The sequence below is a fragment of the Patella vulgata genome, chromosome 5, assembly GCF_932274485.2.
Source record: "Patella vulgata chromosome 5, xgPatVulg1.2, whole genome shotgun sequence".
NCBI classification, from domain to species: domain Eukaryota; kingdom Metazoa; phylum Mollusca; class Gastropoda; family Patellidae; genus Patella; species Patella vulgata.
Genome location: NC_065883.2, coordinates 49538798 through 49564823, shown reverse-complemented (window position 1 = coordinate 49564823; position 26026 = coordinate 49538798). Strand labels below are relative to the sequence as shown.

Here is a 26026-nt window from a genome sequence, read left to right as displayed (position 1 = left end):
TCTCCCTTATACCATTAGAAGAAGATATAACGATTTTTCGACTTTTTTTCAAATAATAATAATTTTAGTAAAAACAATAGTCTTTCAGACAAAAGTCTGAAAGCCTAATAATAATTTTAGTAAAAACAATAGTATTTCAGACAAAAGTCTGAAAGCCTAATAATAATAATAATTTTAGTAATCTCAATAGGCTTTCAGATGAAAGTCTGAAAGCCTAACTAGATCTGCTAGGCAGATATTAAATCTTTCATATTCAAGGTCAGTTTCTGTCACATGTCATGGGTTATATAATCTCAACAAGGAAAAGGAATTATTAAAATCGATCAAAACTCGAAGTTATATACGTATATATATTGAGTAACAGTGAAATGGGCAAAAAAATCTGGAAAATAAAGGGAAATAACTGAGACTTGTATTCACTATAAAATTGGTATCGTTTAATATGGTTGTTTTAGCGCGAATAACGATGCATACAGTTTAATTTCAAAACATCGTTTGATAATTGATAATAACGCTTGAAAATTACAAAAATCGTTTAACTAGTACTATCGTTTAATTTAATGGTACACCGTTGAATTTCTCCGAGAGCTGTTTAGAAATGGGGGATCCGTTTACTTATCTAATGGGTTTAATTACTAGCCGAGCACTTTAATTTCCGGAGACGCGTAAAAAAATTAACACCCGATGAATTTATCTACAGGGTTTAAATATGAGACGAAGCGTTTAATTTCCCGCAAGTCGTTTATCCGATCGATTATTTTGATTTAGATTATTTACGTATGAATTACGAATAGAAAAGGTGAATATAAAAAGAAAATGCACAACCATCGATGCTCGCCTTACCGTGGTTGTAGTATTATTATCCATTATCCATTAAAAAAAATATGATTCCACCATTGACAAATACATCAAAAACCGGTAAATCAAGTCCAATGTTATTATACCATTGGAAATCGGTAAAGCACATCCCAGGTAATGTATTTTCTTTAATTGTTGTTAGTTAGTTCTATTTTACGTCCGCTTCCACCGAGGTGATATCGCAGACAAATTTAAATCACAAAAGAATGAAAATAGCCTTCCACCTGTACACGTCGCTAGAAGACCTGGCAATGTACACGTGTCACTGTGATAATCTCGTGAGACTTTTTCACTGGCGCCAAATAGTCGATCTCTATACAAGATGTCGCTCATTTTCAGACAAAGCTACAGGAATGGCTTCCAACAGTATCAAAAGGATACCGTAGTATTATTATCCATTATCCATTTAAAAAAATAATGATTCCACCATTGACAAATACATCACAAGTCGGTAAATCACGTCCAATGTTACGATTATTTGCATATGAAGTGCGAATACATCAAAAATCGGTAAATCACGTCCGAGGTAATTATACATTTGGAAAGCTGTAAATCAAATCCCATTCGTTCGTTCATTCCTGGAGTTTTACGTCCAGTTCCACCTGAGGTGATATCGTAGACAAGTCACACACATCCCACTACTACCTGTTGTTTTAACGTTCGCTTCCACAGAAGTGATATCGCAGACAAGCACACATCCCAGGTAATGTATCTGTTGTTGTTAGTTAGTTGTATTTTACGTCCGCTTCCACCGAGGTGATATCGCAGACAAGGTAATGTATCTTCTTTAAGTCACAAATGAATTAAGTTCCACCTGTAGACGTCACAAGCAGAGAAGTCAACCCCGCAAAGTAATGTTGCACGACGATAATCTCGTGAGACTTCTCACTGGCGCCAAAAAGTCGCTATCTGTAAGTCTCTATAGACAAGCTGACAGGTCACACAGGGCTAACCATGTAACACCATCGCACGCCAGATTCTGCCCATCGCAAGAATATTTTCTTTCTCCAACTAGCACAACCATTGTTTCGCATACCCTTTCAGTGCTATGAACATCAGATAATAATTTCGCTAACCCCACTACGTTTTTACTACATTCCGTAATTTAACTGATTTATACTATATCCAATATAACGTTTTGATTAATTAAATGAGAGTAAACACTTTTACCTTGTAATTTTATACCAGTTTGCGATTTATGATTACAATCTTATACAAAGTATTTATATTTTATTGTAAATAATTTCCTTGGGAGATGAATTTATATAATCCCTGGCTTGCTTTCAGATCCCACAATCATATAGTGTACTTTTATAATATGTAAATATTTATTGAATAAATAGTCTCAGAACAAAAAAAAAACATATTGCATTAAACCAAAGGTACATTTATCACTATTACAATATATGTACATGTATGGTATTAAAAAAATAATGTGTGTCAGGGAGGCCACATAACGGGGATTGGACAGCAGGGTTATATTTTTCTGTCAAGTTGGGTACTAACTCAAAATCAACATTCCCGAAACAGATTTATAAATCAAACAAAACAAATATTTAGCTGTGATAAATTAATAACAAAGAGCAAATTGTATGTATTTATATGTATGCACACTAAACACTAAAAACAATCACAAATAATGCAGGTGGGAAGTGATAAAACAATAGCATTTGAGCAATCAAAGCATTAATCCATACTGTAATAACGGAATGTGTATTCAAAAACATGGTTTCATATAGTACCCAGACAGGTGGCCACAGGTGGGAATTAATGAAACAATAGCATTCGACCAATCAAATAATTAATCTTTACTGTCACAGCGGACATCTATGACTTTGTGTTGTACGTGTATTTTCAAAATAACCATCGGATGACTAAAAAGTGAATCGCTCACAATGGCGTGTATACACAGACCCTTTCTGTAATTAATGTGTATGGGGATATAGATTCAGAGGTGATTAATGACTAATATGATAATCGTAGTTAAAAGACGAATCTCAATACCTTTTTTAATTGTGCATATATATAAATATCTAATAATTATTTAATCCCTGTTTTAACTAATCACAATGTAAAATATTGCACCATATATACACAACATGTTATTGTCTGCGATATCGCCTCGGTGGAAGTGGGTGGTAAATAAAGCGATCTCAAACACTTAAATATATCCGATTCGTCGGTTCGCGAGAAGTGCAACGAAATTATCATGGCAGAACTTGTAATGTTTTTAGGCTCATGCAGGTGGGTCACAGAATTGCCCCGTGATATGAGATCAAAGAATACATTTGCACGTAGCCGATTTTTCGAGACGTGTTGTATTCAATTGTTAAGACTACGTGGCGCCTTAAATAAACCAACATTACCAACTTCTAACAGGTTCCATTGATTTATCATTTATTTTATGACAGTTTAGACCACAATGTGTTACGATTCGCATTATGGTATTCTAAGCTGATTCTTATACGAAATTCGAGGTGCAATGATATAAATTCGGATTTGAGTGGACGAGTTAACACAATTATACATGTATGTGACCGTAAGCTTATTCTCGGTCTTTTTCATTTTGATTTTAATATTTTATCAAGAAAAACATACATGTAACAACTTTTGGTCAGGTATCACAGCTTTATAACCATTTAATGATTTATTTCTGTATTAATTTTATACTAATTTGAGAAAACCATTGGTTGTTAAAGAATTATCATACTTTTCCCGGGAACTAATTTTTTTATCATTTACTATAATGTTTTTATTACATCATATATACAAGAATTTCCATAATTATTACCGGTATATAAAGTTTCATACATCTCACTCAGTTAATCATTTTTTTATTAATCCATAGCAATTAATTAAGTGTTTAACATTTTATTTAAAATCAGATTACGTACGTAAATACAACCAAACTCTCATTAAATGAAGCAATCCAAACAATGCGTAATTACTTGAGATTTTTTTATGTTTTTGTTTAAGAATTTTCATGCAATTGAGAATTATATTTACGCATGGTGTAATCGTTGTACTGCAGTCAAGTGTTTACGGAACATCAAGGCAGTATTCATTGAAGCATATTTCATTTGTGATTACCTGGGATGTGTGTGATTTGTCTACGATATCACCAATTTTTGATGTATTTGTCAATAGCGGAATTAGTATTTTGAATGGATAATGGATAATAATAATACGAGCACGGTAAGGCGAGCATCGATGGGTGTGCTTTTTTTTATATTCACCAAATGGTTAATTACCTCGAACGTGATTTACCGATTTTTGATGTATTTGTCAATAGCGGATTTACTATTTTGAATGGATAATGGATAATAATACTACGACCACGGTAAGGCGAGCATCGATGGTTGTGCATTTTCTTTTTATATTCACCTTTTCTATTCGTAATTCATACGTAAATAATCGAAATCAAAATAAACGATCGGATAAACGACTTGCGGGAAATTAAACGCTTCGTCTAATATTTAAACCCTGTAGATTAATTCATCGTGTGTTAATTTTTTTATGCGTCTCGGGAAATTAAAGTGCTCGGCTAGTAATTAAACCCATTAGATAAGTAAACGGATCCCCCATTTCTAAACAGCTCTCGGAGAAATTCATTAAAAACCATTAAATTAAACGATAGTACTAATTAAACGATTTTTGTAATTTTCAAGCGTTATTATCAATTATCAAACGATGTTTTGAAATTAAACTGTATGCATCGTTATTCGCGCTAAAACAACCATATTAAACGATACCAATCTTATAGTGATTGCTGTAATCGAATTGACTCCCTGTTCCAGAAGTTTAAAATACGGATCTAGATGTTTAAAGATGGGACAGATGAGAAAATATCAGGAAATAACTCAAAAAATGGCAGGAAAATGTGTCGGGAAATGAAATGAAATGAAATGAAATGGGGTTTAGCATCCTACTGTTCTGCTAATGAAGACAGGCATACGCCATACAGTGTGCTATGAGGGAAAAATTTGCCCGGACAGCGGCACTACGGCCTACTCTTATATCAAATTCCAACTGCCAAGTGATCTTTTTCGTGGACACCAATTTATAGACAGGTCCAACTGTCAAAGGCTCTTTTACGTGCACGCTAATGTATACATAGGACCTTGATTTTTCGTCCCATCCGAAAGATATTTCTATAGTTCAAAGAGCTAGAATAAAGTCACCTGGCTGGGACATCAGGTGTTTCCATATATCAGACAAAATCAAAACCATGCTATCGACAAAATTGCGCAAACATGAAACCCCAAAAATGTCAGAAACTGTTCAAAATATAACATATTGAATAGGTCTTACGTTGGAGATTTACTTTTCCCCCACCAGATTACAACACTTACGAGGTTCAGTCTAATATCCCCAGACCACTTGAATTAGGTTAAATGGTGAATTATCAACATAATTAACGGCGATGGCTTTATGATCTGAATATCTGTTTTAAATTTTAGCTTGCTAAGATTTAACGTAACAAGTAATGAAACGGACTGAAGTCGAGTAAACTAATAGACTGCTAAAATATAACGAGAACCATTCCCGCTGACCAAAAAGTAATCTAAAAATAAAAAGATATTGCTGAGACCGTGTTGCTGGAATCGGATTTACTTTCTGTTGCAAAAAATCGATCTAGTCGTTTAAAACCCAGAAGCATCATAAAATGAGTAGAAAATGGTTGGAAAAATGCCGAGAAAATATCAAACAATAAACTGAGATAACTTGTAATGAATCTTATAGTTTTGGAATCAGATTGATCTCGGCTATTCGAATATTTAGATCAAGTTTGTAAGTTTTAAAAAATTATAACATAAAAAGATGTCATGCAATCAACCTTCGAAAATAGGAGACCAATTCAGGAAACGGCGGCTTATTCCGAGTATTTCCAAGCCGTTAATGCGGATTTTTCACTCGTAAATAGCCTTGTCCAGTAAAATGAATCAATTTACTTTCATTCCAAATATCATGAAAATCGTGCTTTGATCCCTCATTTCTCTAAGGGGAGATAACTTTGAAAATTTCTAAAGACATCGTTTATGTTAAATGAATCAGGTCTACTTTTATTCTAAATTTCATGAAAATTGTGCTAATATTAAAGAAGTTGTCATATTCGTTTTTACTTCCGAAATAATATGTCAATGACGTAATTTTTGAAGTTCGGAAATAGCAGATTTAAATTAAATGTTTCAGAGTACCCAAAGAAATATGAATATGTAAAATAGGTGAAATATTCCCAAAGTTACAGCTATGTAGGTTAATTCTTTCGTCATTAACATTTGGTGATTTTGGATTTGTAAAGATTTAGAAAGATCCAAAGATTAGATTCTTGGATATAAGCTTGACAGAATCATAAAAAAGAAATTGTCCTGTAAACAACTTTGTCGGCAAGAAAAACATCAAAAGTGGAAATTTGAAATTTTGAAATACCAAACATTCGTGCCTGTGCCGGGCTATCCAGAAATGTAATAATTTCAGTCATAGGAGACAGATTCTTTAAGCCACGATCAATTGTGTATGTTTTCAAACCCATTAATGTGGATTTTTCACTATTTTTCATTTTCAATTCAAAATGGCGTCCATCATTTGCCAGAAATAAAAATTCTAATTCCTACATTTTATGGACCTTTGGAAAATATAATTCTCTTGTCTATAAGTAAAATATCAAAAAAGCCTACGCGATATTTCACATTTCAAGATAGTGGCACTTCCGGATTGGACTACAAACTCAATTTTTATACGCCCACATTTTCATGTGACGTATATTGTTGTCGTCCCTGTCCAGACGTCCGTCAACCCCGTCCAAAATTGTTTGTGACCAGTCTACAGGTCACAATTTTTATCCGATTTCAATGAAACTTGAAATATAGGTTTATCACCCCAAGATCTCGGTTCCTTTCTATACTGGCATGTATCGGACCGTAACTTCATGGATTATGGCCCCTGATTGTACGAAAAATTACATTTTTAGCTTGTGAACACTGTAGAGGTCACAATTTTTATCCGATTTGGTTTAAACTTGAAATGTAAGCTTATAACCCAAAGATCTCAGTTCCTTTCGATATTCGTGCATATCGGAACGTAACTTCCTGAATTATGGCCCCTGATTGTACGAAAAATCGCATTTTTAGCTTGTGGACCCTATAGAGGTCATAATTTTTATCCGATTTAAAAAAACGTATTATTATACCACCTTTACATCCTAAGAACGGCTGAGTTTTAGTTTCGTGAAAATCGGCCCAAAACTGACAGACAAAATGGCCGCCCTTCGATCTCAAATAGCGTAAAAATATGGTATATCAAGGTTGTGGACCCTATAGAGGTCACAATTTTAATCCTATTTTGATGAAACTTGAAATGTAAGTTTATAACCCAAAGATCTCGGTTCCTGTCGATATTCGCGCATATTGGACCGTAACTTTCCGAATTATGGCCCCTGATTGTACGAAAAATTGCGTTTTTAGCTTGTTGACCCTATAGAGGTCATAATTTTTATCCGATTTAAAAAAACGTATTATTATATCACCGTTACACCCTAAGGACAGCTGAGTTCGAATTTCATGAAAATCGGCCCAAAACTGACAGACGAAATGGCCGCCCCTCATTCTCAAATAGCGTAAAAGTATGGTATATCAAGGTTGTGGACCCTATAGAGGTCACAATTTTTATCTGATTTTGTTGAAACTTGAAATGTAAGTGTATAACCCAAAGATCTCGTTTCCTTCAACATTCGCGCATATATAACTGTAACTTGTTGAATTATGGTCCCTGATTGTACGAAAAATGGTGTTTTTAGCTTGTCGACCCTATAGAGGTCATAATTTTTATCCGATTTAAAAAAACATTATAATATATCACCATTACTCCCTAAGGATAGTTGAGTTCAAATTTCGTAAATATCGGATTAAAACTGACAGACAAAATGGCCGCCCCTCGTACTCAAATAGTGTAAAAATATGGTATATCAATGTTGTGGACCCTCTAGAGGTCACAATTGTCTTTTGATTTTGATGAAACTTGAAATGTAAGTTAATAACCCAAAGATCTTGGTTCCTTTCGATATTCAGCATATCGGATAGTAACTTCCTGAATTATGGCCCTTGATTGTACGAAAAATCACGTTTTTAGCTTGTGGTGCTTGTAGAAGTCACAATTTTTATCTGATTTAAAAAAAATGTGTGAATATATCACCATTGGCATTACACACTAAGATCATGGATCCTTTTGATAATCGCAGATACCCGAACTTAACTTCCTGGATTATGGCCCCTGATTGTTCGAAAAATGGCATTTTTAGCTTGCAGGTTCTCTAGAGGTCACATTTTTTTTCCGATTTTAAAAACTGTTTAAATATTTCACCATTCCACCATAATGAAGGTTGAATTCGAATTTCAGGAAAATCGAAATGAAACTGCCCCACAGAATGGTCGCTCTTTGTATGCAAATTGCGTAAAAGTATGCAATACGGAGGTTGTCGACCCTCTAGAGGTCACAATTTTTGTCTGATTCTGATGAAACTTAAATCATATCTTTATATCCCAAAGATCTCAGTCTCTTTTGATATTTGCGCATTTCAGACCATAATTTTCTGGATTATTGCCATTGATTGTACAAAAAATCCTGTTTGTTTTTGTGTTGTTCTTTATCCATCTCTTGCAAAATGTGGGTGTATCCTGCCTGGCAGCCGCTGGTTCTATATCTCATGAATTATGCTTCTGAAAATCTTTATGATGGCAGATAATAAGGTTGCTACATAGATGCATTAAAGAGCTAACCCATGTCACAATCCTCACAGTCATTGCAGTATTCAAGTTCTGCTTATCTGACCATGGATGTAGAATAAACTTAATAGAATGGAGTAGAAGTTCCATGGAAGACTGTTTAGACCTCTTATTAAGCATTTTCATCATTATAAAATAACTTATTTGGTTTAGAATTTAGAAAGGCAATAAAATGCAGATCAACCTAATAATATCAATATTATTTCACAACCTCAATTCTGATTGTATCAATTTGTGTTCTACGTAAAGAAATATGTGACAAGGAATAGGATTCTCCTGTTTGCTTCCGCTAGTTGGGGTTGGGGGTGGTTGTTCTAATGCTTGGCTTTGCTCCCAGACCCATATGTGACAAGTAGTAGAGTTGCCATTGCCACGGTTTCCTCCCACTGTTTAAGACCCTTTTGCACCAGAGAATTATTGAAATAATCACATTTGTCTGTCTCTTCCACTGCGAAAGACTCTTGTTTGAAAGCAAATATATACTAGATCTGCAATGCATATATGAAAGGTTTTATATTCACGGCCACTTCCTGTCACATGTCATAGGTTATATAAAGAATCTTAACCCGTTAAGTGTGTAGTTTTTAAAACGTTAACTACCCCCTATTGTGTAATTAATTTGACGAAAAAAACGTCATTTTTGGACCTTTTTATTCCTGAATACAAATGATAGTAGTCTGAAATCATATTAAAACTAACGGTTTTCCTGCTTTCAAGCAATGCAAGGACCAGTGATGGGATTTTGCCCGTATATTCCGGACTTGTCCGAATCTTTTTTCCAAACGCCCAAAATTGTCCGACCGGGAATATGCCCAATCGGACATCAAGACACGGTGAATAATATTCAAAATTCCGAAATTAATTTAGTTTACTGAGTGTATAACTACCACTCAACCGTATATTCCGGACTTGTCCGAATCTTTTTTCCAAACGCCCAAAATTGTCCGACCGGGAATATGCCCAATCGGACATCAAGACACGGTGAATAATATTCAAAATTCCGAAATTAATTTAGTTTACTGAGTGTATAACTACCACTCAACCAGATTATCGTCGATAATACGCTGGATTGATTAGGTAATTAAGTGATCAACGTATTTATCGTGTTATACGGTCTATAAACCTACCTTGATTAACTACTTAATCTGCCTTGATTGACTGACTTAATCCTTTGTCGGACAATTCATCAACCTAATCTTAAACGGAAGCCATTGTTTCCCATTTGTCGGACTATTCATCAATCCATTATAATTTTAATCTTCGTTTGTTAACCTCGTGGTTTCTGCATTGACGGACATTTTAATCGCATTGATGTGAGCCGACAATATGTATAAACTAGTCATAGAAGTCACATATTGTAAGAGTATATAACGCCCAGATCAATAGACAGTCATTATAATTTGTCTGCCATATCACTCTGGTGGAAGCGAGCGTTAAATAAAGCTATTTCACACACACATACATCCGAAAAATATTAGACATTTCTAGCACGCTTTTACAGCACTCGAGAAACCTCGGCAGATTCCGTTACTCTACATCTAGCATCGGCTGCATGACGGTAAGTGATATGTACCTATGAACTTGCCGGTTTTAGAAAGAAGTCGTTCGAAGTGTGTTTAGAATTTTCAGAGCAAAGTTGTCCTTGTTTGAAGAAAATCTGATTAGGTACATATCACTTACCGTCATACAGCGGGGCTGTTTGTAGAGTAACGGAATCTGCCGAGGTTTGCCGAGTGCTATACCGGTATTAGAAATCTCGCGAGGCGCGTGAAATTATGAAATGAATACGTGACTAAATTCACGCTTCCAATGTCGAAGAAAAGATTCTATTTTGATGGCATATTCTCGGATTTACGATCATATTTTAAATGGGGTTTATGTTTTTAAATAAAGAAATAAGTAACCTAGGCAATGTTGACGAATATGTCGATTGAAATAGTGTAAGTACTTAATTGTTTTAGACGATAGCACGTGCTAGCGATTATTTAGCGGATGGTGTCATTCCTCGGGATATCATATTCTTACCCTCTGTACATAAGTCGTAACGGAGTTTAAGACGAATGCCGGACTTCTGCTGAAAAATGTAGCGACTTATGACCCGAAAATACGGTAATTTTGGAGGAATTTGAAACAGTACAGATCGGCAGCAGTCGGCACGCTTTCATTCTGTCGTATTACGAATTTTGTAGGAATATTACTGACATAAATTTGAATACCGTACGGGAATTAAATATGAAAAATAACGAGGTGCACCTATTTTTATATTACGGACGAATTTGAATATTTTGTTTACACGTGATTTTTGTGTGTGGTCTAAAAACTGCCATTTTAAATAACGATAAGAATTATGTCCCTTTATTTTCGGTAAAAATGTCCGATAAGAAAAATTTTGAAATCCCATCACTGGCAAGGACGCCTGGGAATGCAAGAAATGCAGAACCCACGCATGATGCTGATAGTTCCAGTGATATATAGACGTCATTGGTTCCAGTGTTTCAAGAAGTTACAAGAAAATTTAGGCAGGTAAAAAGAGGGAAATCAAAAGAAAATGAAATGGAGTTTAACGTCCTACTGTTCTGCTCCTAACCTGGGCTAATGAAGACGGGCATACGCCATACAGTGTGCTATGAGGGAAATTTTGCCCGGACAGCGGCACTACGGCCTACTCTTATATCGAATTCCAACTGCCAAGGGATCTTTTACGTGCACGCCAATGTGTACACGGAACCTCGGTTTTTCGTCCCATCCGAACGACTAGACAGCTTTCCTTGTCAGCCCCTCCGTCCTGCATCACTGACAAGGGAGAATAAAAAGAGGGAAGAAACGAAATGAAAAAAGCAGTAGCAAGGAAGTAGCAACATTTTAATCAATTCATTGTTTTTATATGCCCACATTGAATTGTGGTCAGTTAGTGTTTAAGGTCATGAGACGAAGAAACCTATTGATTTTCAGCTATTTCTGATAATTACTGCCAGAGTAATGGCCCTTGATCACTTCAAAAAAATCTTGTGGACGCTCTAGGGGCCAAAGTTAATATCCGATTGACTTTAAATGTATAAAACAGTGTTTAAGGTCATGAGACGAAGAATCCTATTGATTTTCAGCGATTTCTGATAATTACTGCCAGAGTTATGGCCCTTGATCACTTCAAAAAATCTTGTGGACACTCTTGAGGCTGAAGTTAATATCCAATTGACTTTAAATTTATAAAACAGTGTTTAAGGTCATGAGACGAAGAAGCCTATTGATTTTCAGCGATTTCTGATAATTACTGCCAGAGTTATGGCCCTTGATCACTTCAAAAAATCTTGTGGACACTCTAGAGACTGAAGTTAATATCCGATTGACTTTAAATTTATACACAGTGTTTAAAGTCATGAGATGAAGAAGCCTACTGATTTTCAGAGATTTCCATTAATTACTGCCAGAGTTACGGCCCTTTATCACTTCAAAAGATCTTGTGGACACTCTAGAGGCCAAAGTTAATATCCAATTGACGTTAAATTTATACACAGTGTAAGGTCATGAGACCAAGAAACTTATTGATTTTCAAAGATTTCCGTTAATTACAGCCAGAGTTATGGCTCTTGATCACTTTAAAATAATCTTGTGGATGCTCTAGAGGCTAAAGTTATCATCCGATTGACTTCAGATTGATACACAGAGTTAAAGGTCTTCAGACGAACAAGTATATTGATTTTCAATGAATTTTGATAACTTGAACAGCTAAATCCATAATATTAAAAGTTTCGTATACTAAACGTTAGCATGGGGCAGAACTTTATAAAAACCAAACAAATTCTAATGATTTTCTGATAAGTACTTAATGAGTTGTTACTCTTAATTAGATTTTAGTGTATTATAAATGTTTCATTACCTGAAAAAGTAAAAATATCCGGCAACTCTTGTTGACTGCCCGAACGATTTAGCTGCTGTGGTCGTATGTTTCGTTGCCTGGTAACCTATCTTTTCATTAGACATCATGTATGTATCTTAATGTATTGTAAACAAGATATCTAATGATGGAATATGAATATCATAAGAGAAATATTTATTTGGTGAATGATATATATACAATTGATGCAAGACAAAGTTAGATAAATGAAATTCATCAAGACAAAATTAAAGAAATGAAATTGATGAAGACAAAAGTACTAATGATACTTATTAAAGATGCATTTAAGAGCTAAATCTGCCACGCCTGTCTTTTGGCCCAATAAGTTATTTACATGACAAGCCCATAATCAACTCTCTTGAACATCGGATGATTGTGATTTTGAATACATTGAAACACAATCGCCGTATAATAATTTAAATAGTAATTATGGTAGCAATGAAATTCGAGACTATAATGGACAGCCTGAAACCCCTCTAGCTGTTTTAGTATGTAAATAGTTGTGAACTAGTTAAGTGCTGTAAACTAGTTGGTTTAGGGCAGCAGAATTTTATGTTTTGAAAAGGACCTACAAAACAATGTGGACGTATATTGTCGTCGGCCCTGTCCGTCCGTCCACAATTTGTTTGTGGACACTCTACAGGTCACAATTCTTATCTCCAAAAGATCTCGGCTGCTTTTGATATTGGCATGTATCGGATCGAAACTTCATGGATTATGGTCCTGTTTGTACGAAAAATCACATTTTTAGCTTGTGGACACTATAGAGGTGACAATTTTTATCCGATTTTGTTGAAACTTGAAATGTAAGTTTATAACCCAAAGATCTCAGTTCCTTTCAATATTCGCGCATATCGGACTGTAACTTCTTGAATTATGGCCCCTGATTGTACGAAAAATTGCGTTTTTAGCTTGTGGACCCTATAGAGGTCATAATTTTTATCTGATTTAAAAAAACGTATTATTATATCACCATTACACCCTAAGGACGGCTGAGTTCGAATTTCGTAAAAATCGGCCCAAAATTGACAGACAAAATGGCCGCCGTTCGTTCTCAAATACTGTAAAAATATGGTATATCAAGGTTGTGGATCCTATAGAGGTCACAATTTTTATCCGATTTTGTTTAAACTTGAAATGTATGTTTATAACCCAAAGATCTCGGTTCCTTTCGATATTCGCACATATGGACCGTAACTTCCTGAATTATGGCCCCTGATTGTACGAAAAATCGCGTTTTTAGCTTGTGGACCCTATAGAGGTCATAATTTTTATCCGATTTAAAAAAAAACGTATTATTATATCACCGTTACATCCTAAGGACGGCTGAGTTCAAATTTAGTGAAAATTGCCCCGAAACTGACTGACAAAATGGCCGCCGTTTGTTCTCAAATAGCGTAAAAATATGGTATATCAAGGTTGTGGACCCTATAGAGGTCACAATTTTTATCCGATTTTGTTGAAACTTGAAATGTAAGTTTATAACCCAAAGATCTCGGTTCCTTTCGATATTTGCGCATATTGAATTGTAATTTCCTGAATTATGGCCCTTGATTGTAGGAAAATTCACTTACGTTTTAGCTTGTTCTCTATCCATCTCTCGAAAATTTTCATTCGTAAATTTTTACTCATTGTATTTCATATTGATATATCCTAATGACTTATTGAAAGTGGGGGTGGAGTGTGTTATTTTTGAGTGGATCAAATTATATTATCAAATGTACAGATATCCACACATCTTAAATTACTATGTTTGCTTTTCACATTGTTGGTCACCAACCATTCTTGAAAACATTACCTACGCTAGGTGCATGACGATTGACCACTCGACATGTTGCCAGTGTTTAGCACTTTATGGCCAACAAGTTACGGGGGAAAAACTTTTCTACAAGATGTGTACCAAAGCTCTTGACTGCGGATCAGAAACGTGTCAGATTCCTGACATCCAGTGACAATCTATGCCATATTGAACATATCCTGATAATTTTTAGCCTGATATATAATCATTGAAGATACTTGGATTCATCAATTCCAATCAAAATCCAAAATTCCGTCAAAACAATGGAAGCATCCATTTAACATTTTATATGTTGCAGAGAACGTTTAGTTACCAACCGATTTTGATAAATCTTTCAAAATAAGCAACTACTGCCCAAATCGTTCACGATTAACATTTCACCTGATTTCAAATTTCTGCAGTTTTTAAAAAATTTAAATTGAATAAGGCTACACAAAATAAATGTCTTGTTTCTCGGGCAACTGACAGCTGAAACTGTAGGGGGGGAGGGCGGTTTCTTTTTTTTTTTTTACCCCATTGCTTGCTAGAGGATGGTGCAAAATAAAATTTGGCTATTGTTGAAAATTCTTGGGGCGGCAGGGCGTCCTTGTATTTTATTTTTTTTTTTTAATGAGAAAGTCATTATTTGTCTACGGTTTTGCTTTCAGTTATATATTGTACATACTTAGAACATAAACCCAAAAATCAAGTCTACTCAAACACTGAACACTGACTGAAAGGAAAATAATTTTCCATATTTAATTCACGTAATGTAGCTTACTAATGGTAATGGTGACAACCATAATTGAAATTGGTTTAAAATAAAATTCCGTATGATTATTAATAGCCGTCCATAATAACGACAATATTTTAAAGAGTAAGCCTCTGTCAGTTTGTGTATCAAAAATAATCATCACGGGAAACGACACTTAGAACTAAATCTAGTATCACTGGTTTGACCTAATTCCAACCAATGCATGTCATCGGGATTCGGGAAATGACTGTTTCTCAGGATATTCAATGTGTTTCTCATTATATTCGGTGTTCTATCTGGGGTTTATATTGAATGACTATTTAAATTTAACTAACAACTGGTCAGTAAAACCATCAAATGTGTAATCCAATTATTATTTTCAGGATTATCAAAACTACCGTTAAATGTGCTAATGACCCAGATTCTGACTAAGGTATGGTGACTATCATCGTATCGTATTCGTAGCCACAAGTAATAATTAACTTGTTCTACGATTCATTATTTTATCAGTAGGATTTTTCAAAAATGGACCGACTGAAGCCGGCGGAAACGCATGGTACTATTTTACCTCAGGAATCAAACACGAATGCTGTGTTTTTGAAGTAAAAAAATTGAGTCACGCTTCCTACGCAATCACATATACAGTCCATCTATTACAAACTTAATTATTTGCTGTATCATTAATGAATAAAGTCGAGATTATCATATTGTAAGTGTTGATTGCGATATCATTCCCTAGAGTGATCTGCACCTGTATGTCAATAATAGATGTTGGAATGGTTCATGCGATAATGAATGAAACATCAAAGCGATAGCTTTCTGACCTGCCTGTCAACAGTGGCAATCACGTGATATTCTCCCACCATTTCTAGAACTATAATTAAAAATAAAACCATCTAATGGAAACTCATTTGTTGTTAGTATGATCTATATTATAAGTAAATATTTATTGATACAAATTATGTGTAAATTTTTAAAGTAGCCTAACATAACAATACAAATCACTAAATTATTTCTAAATTGTTATCGGCATCTACGCTAAAAGTCACTGCCATCAAAGGGGATATATCTTAGAAAATTTCCAATGACATCTTTGAAGTTGGATTAACCAGATCTACTTGCATTCCTAATTTCATGAAAATCGTACTTATATTCAAGAAGTTGTCATGTTTGTTTTACTTCCGGACGAGATGTCAATGACGTAATATTCAAAATTCGACAATCGGAAATATCAGATTTAAAGTAAATGTTGTATGATACTCAAAGAAATAAGAATTAGTAAAATAGATCAAAAAGTCACAAAGTTACAGCTATGTAGGTTAATTTTTTCATCAGTAAATTTCGGTGATTTCGATTTCGTAAAATGTTTTGAAAATATATTGATTACCTGTCAAAGTAGGGAAAGATCATGAACATGAAGAAATGAAATGCCAAGAATGAATGAATTAACCAACGGTTAACTTAGAAGCATATCACTAATAATTTAGACCTATCATTATGATCAAGTCTAACGATGCTGGGATATTTTAATCTATAAAAATTTATTAAATGTGAATAAATTGTTGACGCCGGTTATCGTTGGGTTTTCAATGACCAAGTAACCGACATTAGTTATTGCCGAAATAGAAACAGCAATAAACTCAAAAAATTTAAATTCCATCGCAATACTTAATAATTACCTCATGTAGCATGTATATTTCACAAACACAAGTGGTGAGAAACAAACAATTAATTAACCACAGCCTACAGGTGATAGCTTCTATCTTTGCAGTCAATGTCACATGACACTATCCCGCCTTTCTATAAACAGAGTTGAAAATACAACCATATTACGGCCTCTACTGGGTGTCAAGTCTTGTATTATGTCTAAATAATCACCCACATGACAACTAAAGTAAAAGTGAATGGGTTGTGCACAATATTTTAAAGATATATTTGCCAAGTCTTTTTCAACAGATATCGGCAATTAAGTAGTGGCAAAATGACCGTGTATCAGCCAATGTGATTTCTACTGATAGGCCACTTACCGATGGTGAAACCGATAATCAGAACATCACTAATTAAGTGCCACACAAGGCAGGCCTCAAAATGTTTTTAAAGAAAAAGCTACCTTTCGAAGTCGGCGACTCAAAGATTCATACAATTCTATCATCCGTATCCACGCGCATTCCGCCAAGTATCATGGTACCAAACTTGCGTACTAAATCGAATATTCAGATTTTAAAATATCCGTAATACATTGATTATCAAAACACGAATCAAACCTGTGCATGGTACCGTATTTACATGTACAGTGTGTGGAGGACAAGTAAACACCCCTGGAATTCCTTTTTCACATATCTTGTCTATATTTACGCTACAAATTATATTTATATATGAAATATTTTTCCGATCTAATTATTTGTTTTTATACGCCCACGTTTAAATGTGGTCGTATATTGTCGTCACCCCCGTCCGTCCGTCCATCCGTCCGGCGTCCACAATTGCTTGTGGATGCTCTAGAGGTTAAAGTTAATATCCGATTGACTTTAAATTTATACACAGTTTTTAAGGTCTTGAGACGAAGAAGCCTATTGATTTTCAGCGATTTCCGATAATTTCTGCCAGAGTTATGGCCCTTGATCACTTCAAAAAATCTTGTGGACGCTCTAGAGGCCAAAGTTAATATTCGATTGATCTTAAATTTATACACAGTGTTTAAGGTCATGAGACGAAGAAGCCTATTGATTTTCAGCAATTTCCGATAATTACTGCCAGAGTTATGGCCCTTGATCACTTTGAAAAATCTTGTGGATGCTCTAGAGGCCAAAGTTAATATCCGATTGATCTTAAATTTATAGACCGTGTTTAAGGTCATGAGACGAAGAAGCCTATTGAATTTCAGGGATTTCCTATAATTACTGCCAGAGTTATGGTCCTTGATTCAAAAAATCTTGTGGATGCTCTAGAGGCCAAAGTTAATATCCGATTGAACTTAAATTTATACACAGTGTTTAAGTTCATGAGGCGAAGAATCCTATTGATTTTCAACGATTTCCGATAATTACTGCCAATATTATGGCCCTTGATTACTTTGCAAAATCTTGTGACGCTCTAAAGGCTAAAGTTATCACCCGATTGACTTCAGATTGATACACAGAGTTTAAGATCTTGAGACGAACAAGTATATTGAATTTCAATGAATTTTTATGACTTGGAACAGCTAAATCCATGATATTAAAAGTTTTGTATACAAAACGTTAGCATGGGGCAGAACTTTATAAAAACCAAACAAATTCTAATGGTTTTCTGAGTTGTTGCTCTTAATCAGATTTTAGTGTATTATAAAGGTTTCATTACCGAAAAAAGTAAAAATATGTGACAACTCTTGTTGACTGCCCGGACGATTTAGCTGCTGTGGGCTTATGTTTCGTTGCCTGGCAACCTATCTTTGTAAATTGTGTAAATTTTCTTATAAATTATTCATAGCCTTTATTTATGGAAATTGTTTTAAACTTTTTAAATGATTAAATACACGTCACCAGGCAACAAGCCGTGTACATTTCCATTCCAGCTACCACTATATTTACTGTGGTGTCGTTAAGATAGAACTATTTTAGATGACCTGGGTGTGCATTTTAATTTATTTAGATATAATACTTCATAATGCTATAAACTAGTGTCAAGCAGATGAAAACAAGCGTAGATGGTGTGAAATTCATTGTTATAAAATTGTCTACTTCCAAACTGTGTGAGTAACTGTTGCCTACGACAGAGCGAAATGTAAACAGTGCAAATGGCGGATTTTCGCGGTATTTCCGTGCTTAATTCTTGCATTTAGAAAAGAATAATTAAATGTACGTGACGTGAGTGTTGTGGTCAATTTTACTTGTTACCTGTCAGACGAAAAAATCGCCTGTCGGCGACAAGTAGACAGGCGAACATTTCGAGCCATGCACAAGGGTTATACTTTGTCGTTGCGTCCGTCCAGACGACGATCTGACGTTCACAAGAGGCTCAAGTTAATACCCGATTGACTTTAAATTTATACACAGTGTTTAATGTCATGAGACGAAGAAGTCTATGGAGTTTCACAGATTTCCGATAATTACTGTGAGAGTTATGGCCCGTGAACGCTCTAGAGGCCAATGATTTTTAATAATTACTGCCAGAGTTATGGTCCTTGATTACTTTGAAAAATCTTGTGAATGCTCTAGACGCTAAAGTTAATATCTGATTGACTTTAAATTGATACTGTGTTTAAGGTCATGAGGCAAAGAAGCTTTTTGATGTTCAATGATTTCCAATAATTACTGCCAAATTTATGGCCCTTGATCACTTTGAAATTATATCTTGTGGACACTCTAGACGCTAAAGTTAATATTTGATTTACTTTAAATTTATACACAGTGTTTAAATATGAAATGTTTTGTTTGCTAAATGTTAGAATTGGGCAGAACTAAAAGCCAAATGTGTTGTTACGAATAATCAAATTTTAGTGTGTTGTAAATGTTTACATTTCTGACAAAAGAAAGAAATATGCGACAACCCTTGTTGACTCCCAGGACGACTTAGCTGCTGTGGGCGTATGTTTCCTTGCCTTGCAACCTATCTTTGTTTGTTTTATTATTTAGAGTTCTAACTTACTTTGCATGTTACTGTGGTTCTATTTTGTGCACACTTAATTGTATTATTGTAGTGCATGTTAATTAACTGCATGTCTTAGAATATTATAGTAAGCGGTGCATTACAATAGAAAATGGTCACTTTTAATATTTTGATTTTAAAAAGCCCTTACTATTACATCAATGATCATATATTGCTGTCGCCCCAGCCGTTTGTCCAAGTGGATGCTGTAAAAATCAGTTATGCATATTATCCAAGCAGAATTTCACATTTCTACTATTTGAAGACATTTTACTTTGGATAAACTTGCAGAAGAGCTAGTTAAATTTTCACTATTTGTAATAACCAAAGTTAGCCTATATGTTATGTTTGAGCAAAAAATCACTATTCAGTTACTTCTGATTATTATGTGCAGGAATGTGTAACAAAAAGAGGTTGACTAAGCTTGTTGATATTCAGCACTTCTAGTTTGGTCATCAAACTCAATATTTCGAGTGAACTTGGAAATTGTCTACAAAGTTTTTTTTTATGATCAATTTTAAAAACCTTTGGTTTCAGAATCTGCCAGGTGAACCTTGGTCACCCTTGAGCATTTTGAAAAATTCAAGATGGTGTCCCAAGACCGCTGCCATTTCAAATAATCCCCTATAACTTCCATTGTATTTATTCTAGGATGATAATTTTGGTGTCTAAATGTTTTTTGGGGGTCAAGGAGTACACTGAAAGCATTCATTATGTTGTGGGGTGATTAGATGATTGGTAGTAAAATTATTTTACCAAACCAAACTATATCTTGAGACACCACATACATGCCTATCAGGGGCTCCAGGACCACATGGGCCGGCCCTGAAAAGTGGGGCACAAACTGTTTTTTGAACATACGAAAAACCAAATTCTACCCACAAAACACGAAAATAACACCCAAAAAACTAGGCAATATTCAGTTTCATCCTTTGGTCGTGTTTCTGGCTGCAACCTACGACAGCACAAGCACACAATACTGTACATTCTAAGCGTACTGCATGGGGTGTCACTCTTGCATCCACATCTGATGAGTCACATGACAGATCCAGGAGCAAGTTGGCCGGTTGTAATGTTCTCAATTTAGTATCCTTCCCCCAGCAATACAGGCCCGGATCGAGTTCCGACGGATTACCAGATGTGGATGCAAGAGTGACACCCCAAGTAGTATTCTTGCTTGTATCTGCACTAGGGATGGCTTAGAATGTATAGTATTTATATGCATCATTTAAATTTGTGAAACAGGTCTATTGAATTTCAGCAATTTCCATCAATGATTTCTTGAGTTATGGCGATTGTGAACGTTTGAATGACAAAAGTCATCATGTGATCTGTATGAAATTTATATGCATTATTTAAATTAGCAAAACGAAAGAGCCTGTCAAATTTCAACAATTTCTGTAGATAACTTCCATAGTTGAGACCCTTGTTTCGGTTTGTAGAACCTTGTAAACCCTCAAACAACAAAATTTATAATCTGATCTGTATGGAACTCTCTTGTAAAGGCCCCCCAATTACCTACAAAGGAATAAATATGCGACAAGCCTTGACGACCGCTCGGACGATTTAGCTGCTGTGGGCGTATGTTTTGTTGCCTGGCAACCTATCTTTTAAATGTGCCCTCCTTTACAGGGCCGTCCCAATCACTAATATGCTCCTATGTCCAGAAATATATAGTTTTGTCTCTCGATATAGTTTGGTTTGGTGAAATAATCACCCTCAACCGCCGCTGATGAGTTACAGGGCCATATTGTCTAGTGAATGGTTAGCACGTGCACGCTGTATTATAAAGCCTGTCATATCATAAAGCCCGTCATGAGTCAACTGGCGTGATTTCGAATCCCCGGTTGTACGTGACAAGGTGTAGGGTGACCTATCAAACCTCGATGGTCTGTCGTTCAGATTATCCTGTGTAGGATCTATGAAGAACCTATAGACTCGAGCGACAAGAAACGAGTCTATAGTTACCTCACATCAAGGCACAAGCAATTTTAACTAAAATCTATTAAAATTAAATTTTAAGTTACAATCGATCTTCGTGAAACGCATAAATTTAAAATTTCACTTTGATTTTAGTTAAAATCTATGTTAGTGATTTTAGCTTCAGTTTTTATGAAACCCCTGCTCTCCCTGAGGTCATCGCTAGTCCCCCGCTACGACCACAGGAACTGGTAAGAAGAGGTGCGAAAGTGCGATGGCGCACAATTTCAAAGACAAAACAGAGCATGATAGCCTGCGTGAACTTCGTCTGGGGCCTGTTTAACTAAGATAAAATCCAAATTTTAGTATTTGATTGGATAATAGATAATATTAGATTTATTTTAGTGCTTAGCCAATCAAAATTGAAGTATCTACTAAAATGGATTTTATCTTTAGTTAAAATTTCGATAAACAGGGCCCAGGGGAACATAAACATGCCAAATTTCCGTCACTCACATGTTGATGTGAGATACCTACACTCGTTTCTTGTCGTCGTTTGAGTTTATACGTTCTTCATAGATCCCACACATGATAATCAAGATACTACTGCAACAATGGGCCACAAAATGTTTCTGGTCGCTCTAGTCTAATGATAGCTGTATACTGGGTCTGGATACTCAAGACACTATTGCGACGATGGGCCAAGTCGGGAATTTTTTTTTATCTTTTCTTTTTCAGTTTTTTTTTTGTTTTTTTTAATATTATTTCTTTTTTATTTTTTTTAAATATATTTTATTATTTTTTTTATATATATATATAGATTTTTTTTAATTTTGAAAAGATTTTTTTTTTTTTTTTAAATTTTAAAAAGATTTTTTTTTTTTTTTGTTATACCAAAAAAAAAATTGTTTCTTTTTTTTTTTTACTAATATTTTTATTATTTTAAATGAAATACAAAAAATAACCCAAAAAACGCTATTGCGACCATGGGGCGCCATAGTATTCCTTGACCCCAGGAACATTTGTTTAGACACCAAAATTATCATCATAGAATAAATACTATGTGAGTTAAAGGGGGTTATTTGAAATGGCGACTGTTTTGGACGCCATCTTGAATTTGTTTTGGACGCCATCTTGAATTTCTCCAAACGCTCAAGGGTGATCTAGGTTCACTGGCAGATTCTGAAAGAGGACACCCTAAGCTACTAAAATCAATCATAAAAAAAACTTTGTATACAATTTCCAGCTTCAGCCACATTTCTGCCAGACTATTCCAGCCAATATTGATATTGGCAAAAACAATAAACATTATATGACATATATGTTACAAACAACAAAGCTGCTGTGAGAGTACATGCCCTTTTCAACCTATTTTTACAGTATACAGATGGAGTTCTTTACTCTAATGTTGTTCAAATAAAAATGTGTAATTTACTTGTGATATAATTATAACTTTAATTTATTTTAAGGAATCTTTCATTGAATGTTTTTCAGATAATTGGAGTCGGATTGGCAATGCGGTACAGAAACCAAAAAGATCCACGAGCCAACCCCAGTGCATTTTTATAGTGAAGAATGGTTAGATTAGATGTATATATTGTTTCATAATTTTATATAGTATGTGTCCTATTGTTTGTTTATTTGAGTTAAAAGTTACATAGATCTAGTCCTTTACTATTCAGGGAAATATACTTAAGGATTAAGAGAGAATTTTTAAATCAGTTATTTGGGATACTGATAATTTCACAAATATTCAGAAACTTTGTATTATGTTAAAAAGTGTATGCTTTCAGCTTTATTGAATTGATTTCTGTGCAGTGTTATTTGAATAGTTCACAAACAGATTTTAACTATGATAAAGTGGCGTTTATAATAACTTACCATTGACATTAAATAGAAATCAAAGCCACATGAGGAAGACTGATTTTGTAATACATGTACATACTTACAACTATTTGTAAATTTATACTGGTAATTTACAGAGATTCCTTACAATCTTTGGATTAATTGATTCCAGCATTAAATAAACTGCTATCATTCTAAGAAACCATTCTTCATTAAATGTTATTGTATCTAATGTTAAATGACTTCTTGTTATTTAAGGACATTGTAATCCTACCAGGTTTATGCATTTGATTAATGTTTGTCATCGTAAAATTGTCTCTTATTCTAAGTTGTTAGTTCCCATTTTAACGATGTATTAATATTTATTATTGTAAGTACATGTATTTATTTTATTTCATGACATTTCTGTATATGTATGTATACTATGACTGAGGGACCAATATTATGTGTAAAAATGAAGGTTATATGACAGACAGAGGTATATATGTGTATTTGGATGTTGATTACAAGTGACTGGCATTCTGTATTTAAATGTCTATATTTACCAGAGGGACTGTTACATGAATAAAATAACTGAGTTAGTAAAATGAAAGAAAAGTCAGTGAAAGAGAAGTCGTGTATCATTTCTGTAGACCGTAAAATGACACAGTTGCAGTCTAATTAAAATTATTCCAATATTTTATTCTGTTATATATTTCGGTTGATGGCTCGATCCATTCATCGAAATTGAAGGACTTTGTTTTATATTGTGGCCTGGCGGGTTTAATAATGTGCAGATTTAGATCTGTCTACCAAACAAAACCGTCAATGCAGAAAAATGACAAATGTTTTGATTGCTTGTCTGATCATGGTCAAAGGCATTATTATGTTGTTGTCACATGATCAGAACTTTTCTTAACACGTCTTTCAAATTCGATGTTAATGAAATAACATCAGGCCCCGAGTTCAGAAAGCATTCTCAGACTTAAGTTAAGAATTTGCTCAAAATTGTTCGCCTTCTTTTAACTAAAATATTGCCCTTTATTAAACTTTTGTTGTTTTAATGTATCAAATACATCAATAAGAAACTATGTTCAAAGTTTTGTGTTTCTGGATCAAAGATATTTCTCATTAACAGTGATTGAAAGTTAAGTAAATTCTTAAGTTAATTCTGAGAATACTTTGTGAACTCGGGGCCTGGTTTTAATTAAATTGTGAGGATGGAAAATTCAGATTTTAACAATTCTGGCACTTGAGGATTATACAACATCAAAAGCTTTGACTCATCTTTCATTTTTCTGAGTTGTTTTTCAAAACTTACCTTTGAAATATTTAGTGCTTTACCAATGTGCTTGAAAATCCATATATTATAATATTTTCTCAATTGTTAACAGTTTTCATGATTGTATTATGCTTCTGCTTATGTATTTAAATTGCATTTAGTTTTAACAATATTAGATGTTTGTGGTGATGGATAAGCTTGGTGTGTATTCTGAATAATTTAAAATGTGTAAGTTATAATGGTATTATTATTTTGCCATCTTTAATTTCAATTATATATTACCAAAGAGCAGCTTTAAGTTAAAACTATTCTACTATATATATATAGAGAGAGAGAAAAAAATAAAGGTTAAAAATGCCTAAAGAAAGTACTATTGTTTAATTGTCTAGATGTTTCGCCTGAGCTTGTCAATAGTACTTTCTTTAGGCATTTTTAACCTTTATTTTTTTCTATATTAACACTACTACGGTTTTTATATATATATATATATATATATATATATATATATATATTTGAATGAAGAGGGCAACTTTTATGTGTGTATGTTTGTCTTATAATTAAGCATAATTAACAGGTACGGTATATTAATCATCATAATCTTCCAAATCTGTGTGTATAGCTTGCTATAGCCTTGAAAAATTATTAATGTACCTTTATTGAAGAGCCAAATTATAATTATATTACATGTATGTAACTATATTTGTGATAAGAAAGTGTCATTTAGAATAGATAGCTTGCTCAAGATGCACAGTAGATGGAATTGGAAACAGACATTTATTTTTGTCCCCCGCCTTTCGAAGAAAGCAGGGGACTATTAAAATGGGTTCGTCCGTCTGTCTGTCTGTCCGTCTGTCTGTCCGTCTGTCTGTCCGTCACACTTTTTGGGACACAATAACTCTCTTCGTAATTGAGCTAGAATGTTCAAACTTGGTGTATGTGTTTATTAGGTCAATGCCTTGATGGAGTTCGAAGATGAGCATTTTCCGTTTTGGGTAAGCAGAGATAAGCAATTTGATTGGTTGATGCTTTGGGACACGATAACTCTCTTCCTAATTGGGCTAGAATGTTCAAACTTGGTGTATGTGTTGATTAGGTCAATGCCTTGATGGAGTTCGAAGATGAGCATTTTCCGCTTCGGGTAAGCAGAGATAAGCAATTTGATTGGTTGATGCTTTGGGACACGATAACTTTTAATTGAGCTAGAATGTTCAAACTTGGTGTATGTGTTTATTAGGTCAATGCCTTGATGGAGTTCGAAGATGAGCATTTTCCGCTTAGGGTAAGCAGAGATAAGCAATTTGATTGGTTG

The 26026-nt window shown here is 34.4% G+C and overlaps 1 protein-coding gene across 1 annotated transcript in view; it reads left to right on the top strand.

Moving 5' to 3' along the window:
• Nucleotides 1-25179, top strand: part of LOC126821193 (tetraspanin-13) — a 66991-nt gene extending 41812 nt beyond the window's left edge. The window contains exon 6 of the mRNA XM_050549602.2: nt 23106-25179. The gene's annotated coding sequence lies outside the window, so the exon portion shown is untranslated. The remainder of the gene's footprint in view (nt 1-23105) is intronic.
• The last annotated feature ends 847 nt before the right edge of the window (nt 25180-26026 follow it).